The sequence below is a fragment of the Puntigrus tetrazona genome, chromosome 17, assembly GCF_018831695.1.
Source record: "Puntigrus tetrazona isolate hp1 chromosome 17, ASM1883169v1, whole genome shotgun sequence".
Classification (NCBI taxonomy): Eukaryota; Metazoa; Chordata; class Actinopteri; order Cypriniformes; family Cyprinidae; genus Puntigrus; species Puntigrus tetrazona.
Genome location: NC_056715.1, coordinates 15,812,141 through 15,827,534, shown reverse-complemented (window position 1 = coordinate 15,827,534; position 15,394 = coordinate 15,812,141). Strand labels below are relative to the sequence as shown.

Genomic DNA, 15,394 nt, shown 5'->3' with positions numbered 1-15,394 from the left:
CACTAAATATTCTCTTGTACTAAAAGTTCCAAGTAAAAAGAAAAGAAAATTGACAAATAGGCCTAGAAGTACAGTCAATTAAGTCTTGATGAGTTCAGATTTCACAGATGCACTTACTTTTTAGGAGTCGGGTCGTAGAACTTATACTGATCCATGATCTTCTCCTCTAATTTCTCCTTCTGTCGCCGTAAAGAATTAAGCTTATCACTGTAAAAGAAAACAATAAAAGCATGGCATTAGGACATTTTAACCACAAGCATCTTGATTAGTTTCCTCACAGGTTTTCTTCGATACCCCCACACCTCAAAAAAGTACCCCACATAATATTCATTTGAAGTAGTAGTTTTCACACAGATTTTTTTTCTGATACTGTGATATACATGTGAGTGAAATACACTATTGAATAGGTTGGGGACTTAGTTCTATGTAGAAGTTGTTGCCTGGATGACGATATGTGAATGTGTCAATCCAAAGAAAGGTCCAATTATGACATATGTAAAAAATAAATAAATTAAATAAAATAATAATAATAATAAATTAAACCTGCAGATGAATCATTCACAATAACATTGTGATCATTCACAATACTTACACGCATTTACAAAATTTTAATTCACCCAAAATTAAACTGAAATCTCAAAAGTATGACATTAATCAAAAAGAGCCATTTTAAATCAACTAATATTTTCATTTGTATAGCTTCAACAGAGAAAGATTATATGCTTTACTGGGATCATATACCTAGTACCAGATTAGAAATCATTGATTAGAAATGATATAAAGACGTTGCTCACATGTATTGTTTCTGTTCTTCGTGGTAAAGTTCTTTGCTCTCCATGGTTCTCTCCAGCAGGGTTTGATTCTGTTGGCTCAGCATCTGGATCTGACTCAGTAGATGATGGTTTTCCTCTTCCAAGTTTCCTTTCAAACGGGTTAGCAGCTAAATTGAGAGAAAGAAAGATATCTTAGCGCTAGCTGCTAAAACAATTAATTTCAAGGCCTGGAATCAATATCTAGTCTAGTCTCAGATGGTACAATACATCAGGCTTAGTCTTGGTTTCTCCGAAGAAGCAGATTGTGTATCTAGTTTCAGTTAACATCTTTTATAGGGTCTCTCTCACCTCACAGTGGTTGTCCAGTTTGGTCATTGAGATGTCCAGGCCCTGATGCTGCTCTTTCAGTTGGTCGTAGCGCGCCTGCCAGCGGTTCAGTTCCAGCTGGGACTCATTCAGAGAGGTCTTCAGTTCTTTGGTCTGCAGTTGCAGGCTGTCGTACTCCTTCCCCATCTTAACGTGTGTCTGTGTCAGTCTGCAGGTACACAATCAGAAGCTTAGATAGTGTGTGTTGTATGTATGCGTTGCTTATTTTATCTAAAAATGCATTTTAACATAATGTGTAAAGGGTACAATGGGGCTAAAGCACACTTTAAAGAGACAGTTAGCCCTGATCATGAATTACTTACCCTTACATAATTTCAAACCTCTAAGAAACCCATAACCCTTCCTTCATCTCCCAAACACGAATGAAGATATATGAGGTGAAATCCAGAGACCTTTCTGACCATTTTCGTGCTCAGGTTTTTATTGAGCGGGTCTAAATCAGAGCTCGGTGGCTCCAGCACTGCCCCTCCCACGAAACTATAAGAGCTATGTTAGATACTACAGCTACAGTTTGCCATCTAGCTATGCCTTTGTCACGTTACTTGGTTGCTACAATTTACAAAACAAGTCTCCTTATTTAAATCAAGCTGCTTCAGGAAGACAGTAGCTTTGCCGTGAGTGGGCGTGGTTTCAGCGCCGCGAGTGGACCTGCCCTAGCATTAGAAAGCAGATACCTTATTTTATTTACTTTGCGTTATTTCTTAGCAATTAAATTTGGCCAGCTGGTTAATAACACATTTTCCGAACTCAGAACACACATTCAATATTGACTTTACACAGACATTAAATGTGTCAGTTCCCTTGCTGTCTAGGCAGAGTCAGAAAGCTCTATGATTGATGATTGATGATTGATTCCTTAAATTAGTGGGAAATGATAGCCGATTTACAAGGGTACACCTAAACCTGATCATAAGCCTAAAACAGATATTACCTGAAAAATGATCTCTCAGATCTGATTGGTTGATTGGAATGCTTTGTACTTTGTGAAATCATGCTCATGAACAGGAGACTCGCCAGTATTTATAACGATACATCAGCAATAATGTTTTGTATAACACATGCTGAAAACAATCACTTTAGCATAGTTTATACGATTTTCTTTTGTACAAAATATACTGTACCGTAATTAAAATAGTCATTTTGAAAAGTACAGAAAAGAAATATTGTAAATGAAAAAGTAAAGATTCTAAATGGATTAATGGAGATTTCAATTTAAAATAACTTTACAGTATTAACAATATACATCTGTGTATATTTTTTATGCATATATAAATACAGTCTATATATTGTAAATATATTGACATGTTTATACTTTTATATATTCATATACTTATATTATACATATATTTAATATATAAACGTAACTCTTTCTGTTTAATATATTGCATATTATTATTATTGTATTATTATTGTATTATTGCATATTATTGTATTTACTTCATTAATTTTATTTGATGGTTTCATTATAAATATTTGATTATCTCAGAGGTGGATACCCAAATTAATATATGATATTTACTATCTTAATTTAATCATGTCAGCCAGCTATTTCTTATAAATGTTCATTACTGTGCCTAAAGGTGAAGTTTTTGCAATATTTAGTGGTTTAAAAGAGAGGGCTCATTAAGACTTTAGCCACTCTGTTACCCTATAGTATAAAATAATTATGTAAATATAACATTTTATGACGAATGAACAATGCCTGACGATACAGTAAGTAACTAAAGTACTGTGCATCCATAAAAGTTGTTACTATTGCGCTAGTGCTGTAGCCTATTCCAGCCAGCAGAGGGCAGCACGTATTTAACATAAATCCTTTACCTCAGCGTGTTTTCAACCTAAAACTGACTTCCGAGTGTTTTGCTGATAAAGAGTCTCTAACCTGTCTACTTCTTCTCTCAAACTGCGGTTCTCTCCCAGGATAAGAGTGTTCTTGTGAATTTCCTCTCCCAGACTCTCTCTGTCCCTGTGTAGAGACGCCTCCAGTGCCTCCATAGCATCCTTCTTCTTCAGGAGATCTGTATATCTGCTCAACACAAACACAAACACACGCACAGTGATTACAACTAAACTTTTTCTCTTAAACACAATCAAGTCATATGGCTCAGGAGGAAATAGGTTCTCATTAAAACTCATGTACAGGATTTCCCCACTGAACTTCCAGGAAGTGAAGGAAGATGCTATATTTAATTCAATGTCATCGTCAATGAAAATAAGGCTGATAAGCAGATTAGACTAGCATCTCAAAAAAGACAATGTGGCCTATTGTATGTCCATCACATCCATCACAGCCTCATTTTCATTTCTGTCAAATTAAAGATGGCATCTATTTTGACAAATGTCCACTGGGGGGTTTACATTCACAATTCCCTCAGGGGTTATGATGAAACTGACAATGCCAAATTAAATTAAATGCATCAAAAAAATTGATTTTTTTAACAAATATTTTTTTAAGTATAATGATATACAGTACACATTTCTAAAATAATTAAATTTCTATCATTTACATTCATATAATTTATAATATAAACATTTAATATATAAATATTTTATTCTGAAATGTATACATGCATGTGTGTGTATTTATATATACATTATACACATACAAAGTAAACATACATATATTATGTAAAGAAAAACTTTTATTTTGGATTTCCTTTTAACTTTTGAACCAGAAAACTGCCTCAGCCTTTTCTATTCACTTCCCATCACTTCTCCAAATTCTATTTCTCCATGACAGTTTTAATTATTTGTGGAGATGTTACATTATTTATTGAAGGTTAACATGACTTAAAATCATGAGGCATTTCAAGTAAATTATTCAAGCCACGGGGTTTCAGCTGACAAAAAAAAAGCTAGGAAACCTGTTTCATATTCCAGCACTCCTCCAAAAACAGTTGTGTTGTAAATGGACGATGCTAATTTACATAAATAAAGTAATTAGGAAATGGAGTATGTGTGAGACATGTGGAGCGTTGGACACGGACGCTGAGGCCGGCGGACATTACAGCTGATTGGGGCCCTGACAGCCATCTGCTAAACCCCTCAGCTGAGGCCCCCAGAGACACACTGCTGCATTATTCATGAGGTAGAGAGATAAAAGAGCTGCAAAACTACATTAAGGCAAACAGAACCATGTTTTTCCTGTCGCTAACAAAAAGACGCAACTTTCCACATCGCACCATGGAAAAATGATTGTGACAGGCACGCGTGAGAGGATTAGTGTGTATTAGAGCAGGTTGTGCTCATTAATGTCTAACGTGTGTGGCTAAAAAATAAGGGACATTTTCCACTGGGGCCCACAAGAGGGTTGTTTCTTTAGCAACACCACTGAAATACAAACATTTGAAAACGACATCGCAAGTCAGGCCTTAATGCCTAAAAATGTTATCGAAAACATTTGCATATAGTTAAAAATAACACTGGTCCCGAAAGCCTCCGCTTACAAGTAAAGAGTAAGAACTAAGAAGACTAAGACAAGAACTAAACACTGACCGTTTCTTTTTATAGTGATAGTTCGCTCAAAATTGAATATTGTTGGGTGAACTATCCCTTTAAATGCCCCTGTCAGCGGGTCATTGTGGCGTCTCCGCTTAGACCAGACATTCATTACAGTTCATTATCCTAATGTTACACAACCTCTTTTGGCAGACAAAGATATATAAGCCGCCACCTATTGAAGAGGTCAATATCTCAACAAATGTCAACCACTGCAGAAGACAGGGCTAAAAGTGAATGAATATTGAGAGGACTGATTGAGTTGGAAAAGAACTGACTTGCTCTCCATTGTTCTGTGTTCTTGCTCCAGAGCTCTCTGGTTGCCCTTCAGTTCTGCGGTCGGGTCATGAGCTGCTCATACTCGGTCTCTTGTCTTTCGTGCACGGCAAGCAGGCGCTCGTGGTCCTGAGTGACCGGTCGCGGGCCGCTGCGCTTCCTCGCGCTGTTTCTGAAGAGACTCGGCCTCCGACTCCAGAGTTTGGAGCTGGGCCTGTAGAGCTCCGTACTGAGCCATGAGAGATGAGCTCTGGGAGCTTAGTGTCGAATTTTCCACCTGTACAAAAAAAAAAAGTAAAATTGGACATGATTGATTCGGTGTTGCATATTTTAAGCATTCGTAATCACTCACAAAAAAAAAAAAAAAGTAACAATTTTTTTCGTAAAAATTATTAAAAATATAAAATAAAATAAAAAATTATAATAAAATAAATTAAATAAATCTTTGCATTACTTGTATTATAGAATTTCATGGGGTTTGGAACATGACACTTAAATAATAAATAAATAACACAATTTTATCACTTTAATCTTGAAAAGCAGCTGCCTTTCTTGCTTTATGGGTTAGAGGTGAACAGTTGAACATGCTGTTCTCATTCTGGAATTGTCGATCCTCCTCAAAAGAAAACCACCTGTCATTGATTTAGTCCTTAAGGTCACAAAATTGCTTTCTCGTGTCACTAAAGGCCCTTACACAACCGAAAAACAGAAAAGGCTTCCTCACCTGTTCTCTTACGGTATTTGCTGGCCCTGCTTAGCAGTGATCATGTCAATCATTTCTACTTGTCTGACAATGTCACATATTTTTGGAGATCAAAAAGTACTGATCAGCTGTACAATTTCGAAATCCCTTGATTTCCTAATGGACCATGTGCAGGACAATTTCCAAATGTAAAACGCCAAATTGCACAGATAATTACATTGAGTCATTGCAGACCATTATTCATAGTCCATGTTAATTTTAAACTACTAATTAGAAGGCACATGTTAGAAAAGTAAGAATACAATGTTTTTGTACCTGCAGTTTAGCGGTCTCTTTATGAAGAGAGGTGTTGTGCTCTTGTAAGGAAGCCGCCTGTTTCTGTAGAGCTAGTGTTTGTGCGTTGAGCTGCGCATTTTGGGAGCCCAACTGCTTCAGCTGCTCCTTTAGAAGATTTTTCTCTGTCTGCAGGGCAGCGTTCTGGGGAAGTCACAGTTGGATGTTAATAGGCAAACAAACCAGTGAGTATTCAAAGTCTTTGAGTTTAATTTAAAGGGAAATCTGCAAGGCTGAAAGTAAATATGCCAATGTCTTACATTCTTCTCAACATCGATTAGATGGTCTTTCAGCTTGAGTAGCTCGGCTGTGGTCTCCCTATGCTCAGTCTCCCATTTCTCTTTATTTGGGCTGGATCTATCCTGCCCCAACGACTGCTGGGACATCTCAGAGTGAGCTGCCTCTTCTTCTTGCCTTTGCTTGAGGGCCTCCAGGTTCTTTTTCACCTGTGAGAAAATTGGGTCTGATATAAGACATAACATTTCCTTTCTTTACCCCAGCTTTCTTTGTTTTGACATGTCACGTGCATGTTTGTGGTTTGAGAAAGCGTCAACATACAGTGCTGAGTTCAGTGCGAAGTTGCTGGTTTAAGCTGCTGCTCTCCTCCAGCCGAGACTCCAGGCCCTGGATCTTCTCCTCTCTCAGCTCCAGAGTCTTCTTAAGTGCCGATTCAATCTTTGTCTCTAGGATCTTATATTTACTGAAAGATGCGAAAGTGGAGCGTCAGTATGTTACAATGTTCAACCTGATCTAATAAATCTGATAAATGAAATGCAGCAAGATATCAATCATTTCATCAGCCTAAGCAATTTACAGTTCTTTAATTACCCTTGTTTCAGATATAAAACACTAAGGAACAACCTAAACAACATGTACACTCTAAACAAACATTTAGCATGACAAATAACTGTGTGAAAATGGTTAATATTAACTTTTACGCATTTTACAACTGGCCCTTAGTTGTGACAGTGCTCTACTGAAGCTTTTCTATCAAGACCATTTCTAATTCAACTGTAATCTTGTAAAGATATGGCAAGCGTAAAAAATTTTTAGGTCAATAATTTTTTTCATCTAATTTTACTTCAGCTTTCAACAAAACCAATAGTTAACAAAATCAATGCTGCAATAGTAAAAATAGACAATTTTATAATCATTCATAAGCAGAAACATATGCGCACGCACTCCCACAGACACTCTCTTGGATGGATTACTAAGCACAGTGGAATGTGACTGTTAGTAGTAAAATGTCTTCAAACATTAAGTGATTAGCGACTGCTAGGGTTTTATGACACTATTAGCTCATGAGAAATGTTCCAGCACACATTAAGTCACATTTGATTCTTTTGATCTAAGTTACAAATACATGCCACTTGTCACACTCACAGCAATAAAGGGTTAGAGGAGGGGGAGAGAGGGAGAGAGTCTACTTCCTTATAGAGAAAGATGAATACTTCACTATTGAGCCCTCGACAGGGAACATTCCAGTGAAAACTAATCAAACTGGAGTCAGGCCTGTAATCACTTCATTCTGTGGCCCCAATCTGAAAGAAATGATTATAAACACACCACCACACACAGCAAACCTCCATCTCACCACAATAATGTGAACACTGCAACACACTAACTATAGTAAAGATAGCATGCACTTTGACTCAGATTATAAAGGTAATAAATAGTATTGGGGAAACACTACTTTTCAAAATTCTTACATTATTGCTTAACTCTCCTAATAAAACTAATTTATTACATTGGTAGTAGTAGTATGTTAGTTTTATATTATATATATTATTTATATTATAGTCTTCTGCTTTAAACTGTTCAGTGCTTTGATGCAACCTGTTTTGTAAAAAGCGCTATATAAATAAAAATGATTGATTGATTTTACACTTTCTTTTTGTTTACGGTCTACATCCAAAATGTAATGTGCTACTTTATCCTCACAAAAATTGATTTTAATGTATGTATATGACATGGTAGTAACAGACAGGGTGGAGACAAATGGTGGGGGTGTATAGTATTTGAGACATAATAAATAAATACATATACATCTTTAGCAACACCTCACCTGCTACACCTTTCAGAGGGCAGCGTTCACATAAAACAAACAAGACATTTTATAGAATCTTATAACATTTTGTACTTACAAACTAGCAGTGCTTTGACATAATTTTTTCTTAATAACAAATCTCACTCACTTGTCCTCACAGCTGTGTTCTTCCTGTAAGAGTTTTTCTCTGTTCAAGCCGATCTTCTCCAGCTCGTGGCTCAGCTTCTCCAGTTCATTACACTGCTGCTGGACCCTCAGTTTCTCATTCACCAGCTCCTGCTCAACAAAATATGACCATATGTTTATTCAAAATGTCATAACTTGATGACATATGTAAATAAACATAATTGGTCTCTGTTGACAAATGACACACTTCTCCAATGATTTAGTCCACTTAAATCCTGCCCCCTATTTTAAAATCAACAGATAACATCAGATATATGAGATAATGAGAAGGCAGGTTAGTTCAGATTGCAAAATGTGTGATGCAACTATTACCTAAATAATGTTGCTTATTAGCATGCCTATTATTAACCTGTTGGCTGTTTATTACTACTTACACAACACCTACTCTGCATACCATATGTACCTCAACAAAACAACTAGCTTGCTATCAATATGCAGCACATTAGGAGTTTATTTATTATTTATTAATAGCAAGAATTGGACCTTAAATTAAAACGTGACCAAGATTTATTTCTTCCTTATGGATAATCTTAAAATTAACACATTTGACTTGTACTAAGTGTCTCATACCTCTCTTAGTGTGGCCAGAGTCTTCTTATCAATGGTGGCTTGTTTTTGCAAGTCTTTGTTCTCTCTCCAGCTCTTTAAGTCTCCCTGCAGCCTCTTTAAGGCGGCCCAACTCTTTAATGAGAGCCGTGCTTTCTTTCTCCATGCTGGCCAGCCTGAGGCAGTTCTCTTCCAGCGCGGTCTCCTTCACCTCCAGCTGCTGCCTCAACCGTCGTGTCTCCTTCTCCAGCTGCTTCTTCTCCTTCTCTACCTGGCCCAGTTCCTGCTCCATTCCTCTCTTCTCTTTCTCCACTGCTTCCGCCCATGTCACAGTCTGCCTCAAGCCCTCTAACTCTCGCCTCAAATCTCTCATCTCCGTCTCACTCTGCTTCAGCTCACCCTCTAGACCCTGAATCTTTGTAGCACTGTTGTCAAGGGTCTGCTGGAGCCGTTGGTTTTCCTGACTCAGACTGTTGCAGTTTTTCTCCAGTCTTTCGCTTCTCTTGGCCTGGGAGCGGAGCTCCTCCAGCGTGCGGCACATCTCCTCATGTTCCCTCTCCAGTTCGCCGTGTTCCTGCTGTAGCTGAGCCAGGCGAGTGGCAGTCGGTCGCAGGGTCTCCAAGGCACGTCGCTGCTCCAGGTTCTCCTCCTCCAAGTTGCTGGTGATCCTTCTCCAGAACAGCCAAGCGTAGGGCTGGCATTCTGCGCGCCGTGTCAGCCAGCTTTTCAGTCGCCGATTGTCTTGTTCCAGGGTAGAGTTCTCACGCTCCAAGGCCTCGGCGCGCTCACTGCCAATCTTCAAGGAGGCGGCTTCCCTCTGTAGCTGCTCTCGGACTCGCTCCAGACGTGTTACCTCTCTTTCCATCTCCTCACAGCGCTCTCCTCTTTCACGGATAGAGTCAAGCTCTTTAGACGCCTGCCGTTTCTCAGCCTCCAGGCGTGCCATTTTACTGCCTGTTTCAGAGATGGTCTGGTGGAGAACACGGTTTTCTGTCTCAACCTCCCTCACACGAGCCTCGCTGTTTACCTGAGCACGTTTCCTGAGGGAGTTCACGGCCTGGGTCAAGTGCTCTTTCTCCTGCTCCAACTCTGAGATCTAATAGGCCACACACACACATACAAATAAACATAATTTATGAATGAATAGTTCATATAATGTTCTGACCATCATGGGCTTGCTTTCTTTCTTTCTTTAAATGTTCACCTGTCTGTCTTTATCTGCCTGGATTGTCTCTAGAGTTTTTTCCATTCTCTGTTTGTCCTTCAGCAGCTCCTCTCCAAGGTTCTCCATGTCCTGAGTTGTCTGTTTCTCCTGGTCCAACTGGGACTGCAGACGCTCCAACTAAAAACACACAAGGCAGAAGAGGTCTCATCAGCATTCAATAGTCTGGCTCTTAGTTAACATTCAAAGGAAATGCAGGAATTTGATGTACCTTCTTGCTAAGGCTCTGATTCTCCCTTTCCAGTTCCAGTGAGTGCAGCTGACCTTCTTCCATGTTAATGGAGGCCTCTCTCAACTCCTGGATGGTGCTCTGAAGACACTGGTTCTCCTTCTCCAGCTTTAACAATCGGCTGGATGCGCTCGTTCAGCTCAAACACAAATGACTTACGGGCTGTAGTAGTGGATGACCAAAAAAAGAAATGTAGCTCTTCATAAGTAAGACTTTATGAAGACCATAAAGAACCATACCATCTAATGGGAAATGGGCATCTGATGTCACCTTTAATACTTTGCATATGCTGTATTTGTATTTATGGGTAGTACTTTAGAATAGGGAACACTTATTAACTTTCAACACAACATTTCCCCTCAATAAATTCCTAATTTGTTGCTTATTATTGGTTAGTAAGGTAGTTGGTAAGTTCTTGGGTAGGGCTAGGATATAGAATAAGGTCATCTTGAATAAGGCATTAATATGTGCATAACTAGAACTAATAAATGTCTAATATTGTAATAATATGCATGCTAATAAGTAACTAGTTCAAATAGTTTCAACTAGACCCTGAAATAAAGTGTTAAATATGTATTTATACATTGAGCAGTCCAGTATACACACCTAACGCTTACAAACAGCCTGAGGGTAGAGAAATTTCAGGAACAATAATTTTTTTAAATCAACGTTGACTTAGTGCTTAACAACTCTAAAATCTCCCATTTGTGCCAGCTTAATATTTTAGAAACTTCACATTGAAAAAGCTCTATTAGTAGCAAATAAGCGTTTGTTCACTTTGCATGAACAAACGGCAAGATTTTCTGTTGGCAACATATTTGCATTAGGATGGGTTCTTAAACAAGCAACATAACCAGAAAATAGGCCATCAGCACATGACCCAATTTTCATTCTTAATGCTGTTTTCTAAACCAGTCAGTGTTGGGTTTACATTAAAAACACAAATTTTTAGTTTAAGAGTGAAGAGACTGTCTCAAAAGGTTTTAAACTGAGCTTCTGTGTGGTGGACTCACCTCATTGACCTCATTGTTCTTGGCTAATTGCTCCAGTTCCCAGCCAAGGTGAGCCGACTCATTCATGCTTTGCTTCTGAGAGATCTCCAGCAACATGTTCTCCTCCAGCAACTCCTCTAGACGTTTCTTATCACTGTCCCTGTCCTAAACCACACACAAAACCAGAAAAATCATATACTTAGTGCAGTAAAAAGGAGTATTCATTCATAGATTCAATCTGATGTATTCTGCCTCTGCTTGAAAAAGTTTTGATAGTCAATGTGAACAGGCTTTAAACTAAAATAAGTCCGCAATACGATATTACATAATGTATGTGTCCACCCACAGTTGTTGGAACAATAGCATTCCTGTGGTCAATTCCAAAGAACCCTAAAGCATAAAGTATCAAAGCTACCACATACTTTGGAAATGAATCAACTAGGTCTACAGCACATTTTATTGCCCCTACATTATAAAACAAAAAGATGTATCAAGCATTGTTTTGTAATCCCATTGTGAATCATAACCAATTCAATTGTAAAGCAACACAGATGCATTGCATTAACACAGCTTAAAAATAATTTCTTTTAACTCTTACAATTTCCATATCGTGCAATTTGGAGCGCAGCTGGAGGTTCTCTTTCTCAAGCTCATGTAGTTTATCACAGCGCCCCCTGGCCCCGGAAAGCTGCTCCTCCAACATGGACTTTGTCTCCAGCAGGGTCATATTGTCCTCTCTTAGCTCCTGTGCACAAAAGAGTGATGAAAAATAAAGAGATGGACAAAAAGAAAAGATCAAAAGGGATAGCAAGGATGACGACAGCAGACTGAGAGAGTCAGGGGGCTGTCAGTGACAGCTCAGGGCCTCAGAGGACACCTGACGCTTTATATCTAAGAAATAAAAGCAGCAGGAGCCCTCAGCATGCAGCTGTACATCAGTCAACTTACAAAAGAAACCGACCCTTCTGATTTTTTCCAGATAATGGCAGAGATGTCCAACTCAATTTTTATAAGCTGAAGTCATTAACATGTTAAAATGTAATATAGGTTGGTGAGTACCTCTATGCGTGTCTTGTAAAATGGACATCATTGCTTCTTTGAAGCTTGAGCCAGTTCGGTTTCAGGCGATCCACTTTTCCAGCACGTTCCCTCAGAGCATCCACCTCATCACGGTACGCCCGCACCGAACGTGCCTCTGCCAGCAACTGCATGTTCTGTACAAATACAACAGGTGACTAATTGTTTCCTGAAGCTTCAGTAAAGCGTTTCCCAGTTTGAGTCAACCATGTGAAGTGTGAATGCAAGAAACAAAAAGTCTCGGCATGATACCTCCTGCTTCCAGTTTCTGGATCTCTGCATCCAGGCGCTCAATCTCATTCTTTGCATCTATCAACTGCTCGGTCTTCTCCTCTCTGTAAAGAGCAAATACACAGGAGTACACCCTTACAACACTGATAGGCTGAACTAGTAAAAGACTATATAGCCAAGGCCAAATATAGGCTCAAAAGTTTTTGGTCGGGCCTCTAAGTGTCAGAAACAAGATTTTCACTTGACTTCACTGAGGCTGTCAATGAAGTTTGAAACCTCGAAAAAACAAGGTTAAACACAAAGAAGTAACTTTACAAAATACACTTACAACTCTGGCGGAACGCCGCAGTTTGGCCTTTGTGTCGGCCAGCTCCACTGCTAAATGTTGTCGATCTTCTTTAGACAGTAGGGTGATTGAACGAAAGAGATGTGTGCTCAGGGCTGGGAAAGCCCAAGAGAGTGGATGGCTGCTGGGACTGAAGATAGTCCCTCTCCTGTGTGAGCTCTATGACCAGCTAATGACACAAAAAAATGACCTATTAGCAACTAATCAGGAATGATCAATGTCTTGAGGAATTTTAGTATAACTTCCTAATAAAAAGATGAATGTCATCGCTGCTGTTTAGATTGGCTAACCTCAGAGGACTCATCTCGCTCATCTATGAGTTTCATGTAAGTGAAAAGCCATGGTTCGAGAAAGAGGGTCCAGCTGCTCAGCTGGGATCTCCCCGACCTCCATCCACTGCAGGTCCAGGACATTCTCCTGGTTGTGAGTTACCTGCAATCAAAGGGGATTTTGCACCTCAAATAAATTCTATATTTAAGATATAGATAAGAAGATGATGGCTGAAAAATCAGGAAGCTCACTTCTTTGAATGTGCGCCACGATGGCGGCCTGTGTTTCAATGTCAAGCAGCTTGATCTTCTCAATAATCTCTTCTTTACGATCACACTGTTGAGAGAAATGAGAGACTGTTGAGTGAGGAAAAACAGAAGGGATGGAAAGAGAAGAGGGGAAAGATTAGAAGAGGATAGAGGAAGGAGAAGGAAATGGGAAGAGAATAGGGAAAGAACCAAAAAAAAAGAGCAAGGGAAATCGAAAGGGAAAAGGATTAAAAAAAGGAAATGGAAAGGAAATTGGCAGGGGACTAAAAAGGGGAAATGAAAAGGGAAAGGGAAGAAGGAGACCGTAAAAAAGGGATGAAGATGAGGTAAAGACAGGAAAAAGTAAAAGATGGAAAAGGCAAAAAGGAAGCAAAAGGCAAAAATTTTAAGAAAAAAGGAAGAGGATGAGTAAAGATAAGCAGAGACGAGTTAACCATAGATGCTGTACAATTCAGACCAAATGAAAGAGTGTCAATTAAATCACAGATAAAGGCTGAATACCAATTCTGTTTTATACCCTTCCCTTGCACTGCTTAGTGACACACACACACACACACACACACGTGAGATCACACAACTCTCACATCCAGGTACAAAAAAAAACCAAAAACTTGTCAACGCTGCACCACAACTTATTTAAATACTAAAATAAATAAAATATGTTTTATTGTTTTGCTGCTCACTCATTGTAAAGAAAGATGAACAGATGCACATACACACAAATTTCTCTCTGTCTCTTCTGGCTCCTTCCTCTTAGCCCTACCCTTCAACTAAAAGAGAATCAAGACATCCCTGAATGCGCAAAACGAAGGGGTAGGGAAAGGGAAGGGCTAAGGTAGAAATGGGATTGAGCCAAAACCACTTTTTGAATAAAAGAATGCAAGCTTGATACTTTCAAATGGGATAAAGTTGTGTGCCTCGTGACTGGAATACTGTGAGAGGAAGGTATGGTGCAGGATTAGACCAGCTCAAAGTGACTCTGAACAGAAAGCAAATCAGCAGGCAAATGTTACGCTGTGAAGTTTAAGGCTCTAAATCAATGTGAGCTGTTAATTATCTATTCACAGAACAAGAAAAACCAGCTAGAGAGGGGGCTAAAAGTGTAAAAGTAGGAAGATAATATGCCTGTGCAGAACAGACACGTGAAGAGCAATCCTCAGGAAAAAGAGACAACAACATTTTTAGCAAATCTGACCTAATAATCTACGCTGACTTCTCAGAGACCTATCTAGATGAATGCTTTATTTTGTAGAATAATGAGTGCATGTTCATTTTTCTCTAGAAAAGCAGAGGCATGCCCGGGCATGGACTGGTGTTAAAATGAGGGTTTGGGATGTCTGCTAGTTCAATCTGTTTACCTGAACGGCACAGCCCAGTATCAGCAACAGCAGTCTCTTCACCTCCTCCATGCTTTTACCTGAAGGAATGAAATGGTTAGAAATCACAAGAACTGAAAGCATGATACTATAAATAAAACACAACAGAAACCAAAGAAATAAACATTCATTTTAGCTTAAAAGAGGAAGCGGATAAAAACTTTAGCAGACATCAATAGTTAAGCCACAGTGATTTTTTTTTGGACTAAATAATCTGTTATGGTCCAACATTCCCAAACAACAACCCTGTTTACTTTGATTTCAGTGTTTATTATTGTTAGATAAAACTGAAGTTGTTTAAAATAAAGCAAAAAAACATTAATAAAATTTACTTGAAATTACAAATATTGTATTGGCAACTAAAATATTTTAAAACACCATTAAAATAATATTTTAATATTTTATAATAAAAAGCTACTACAAGTGTTAAATGACTAGAACTAAAACTGAAATAAAAATATAAATGGAACACAGATATTTAAAAAAAAAAAAACCTAAAACTTACCAAAATTAAAAAAAAAACAAAAGCTAGTATATTTTTAAAATATATAAAAAAAAAAAATATATATATATATATATATATATATATATATATATATATATATATATATATATATATATTCTATCCATAAA

The 15,394-nt window shown here is 38.3% G+C and overlaps 1 pseudogene; it reads right to left on the bottom strand.

Moving 5' to 3' along the window:
* Positions 1-15,394, bottom strand: part of LOC122362004 — a 50,689-nt pseudogene that overhangs the window by 14,607 nt on the left and 20,688 nt on the right.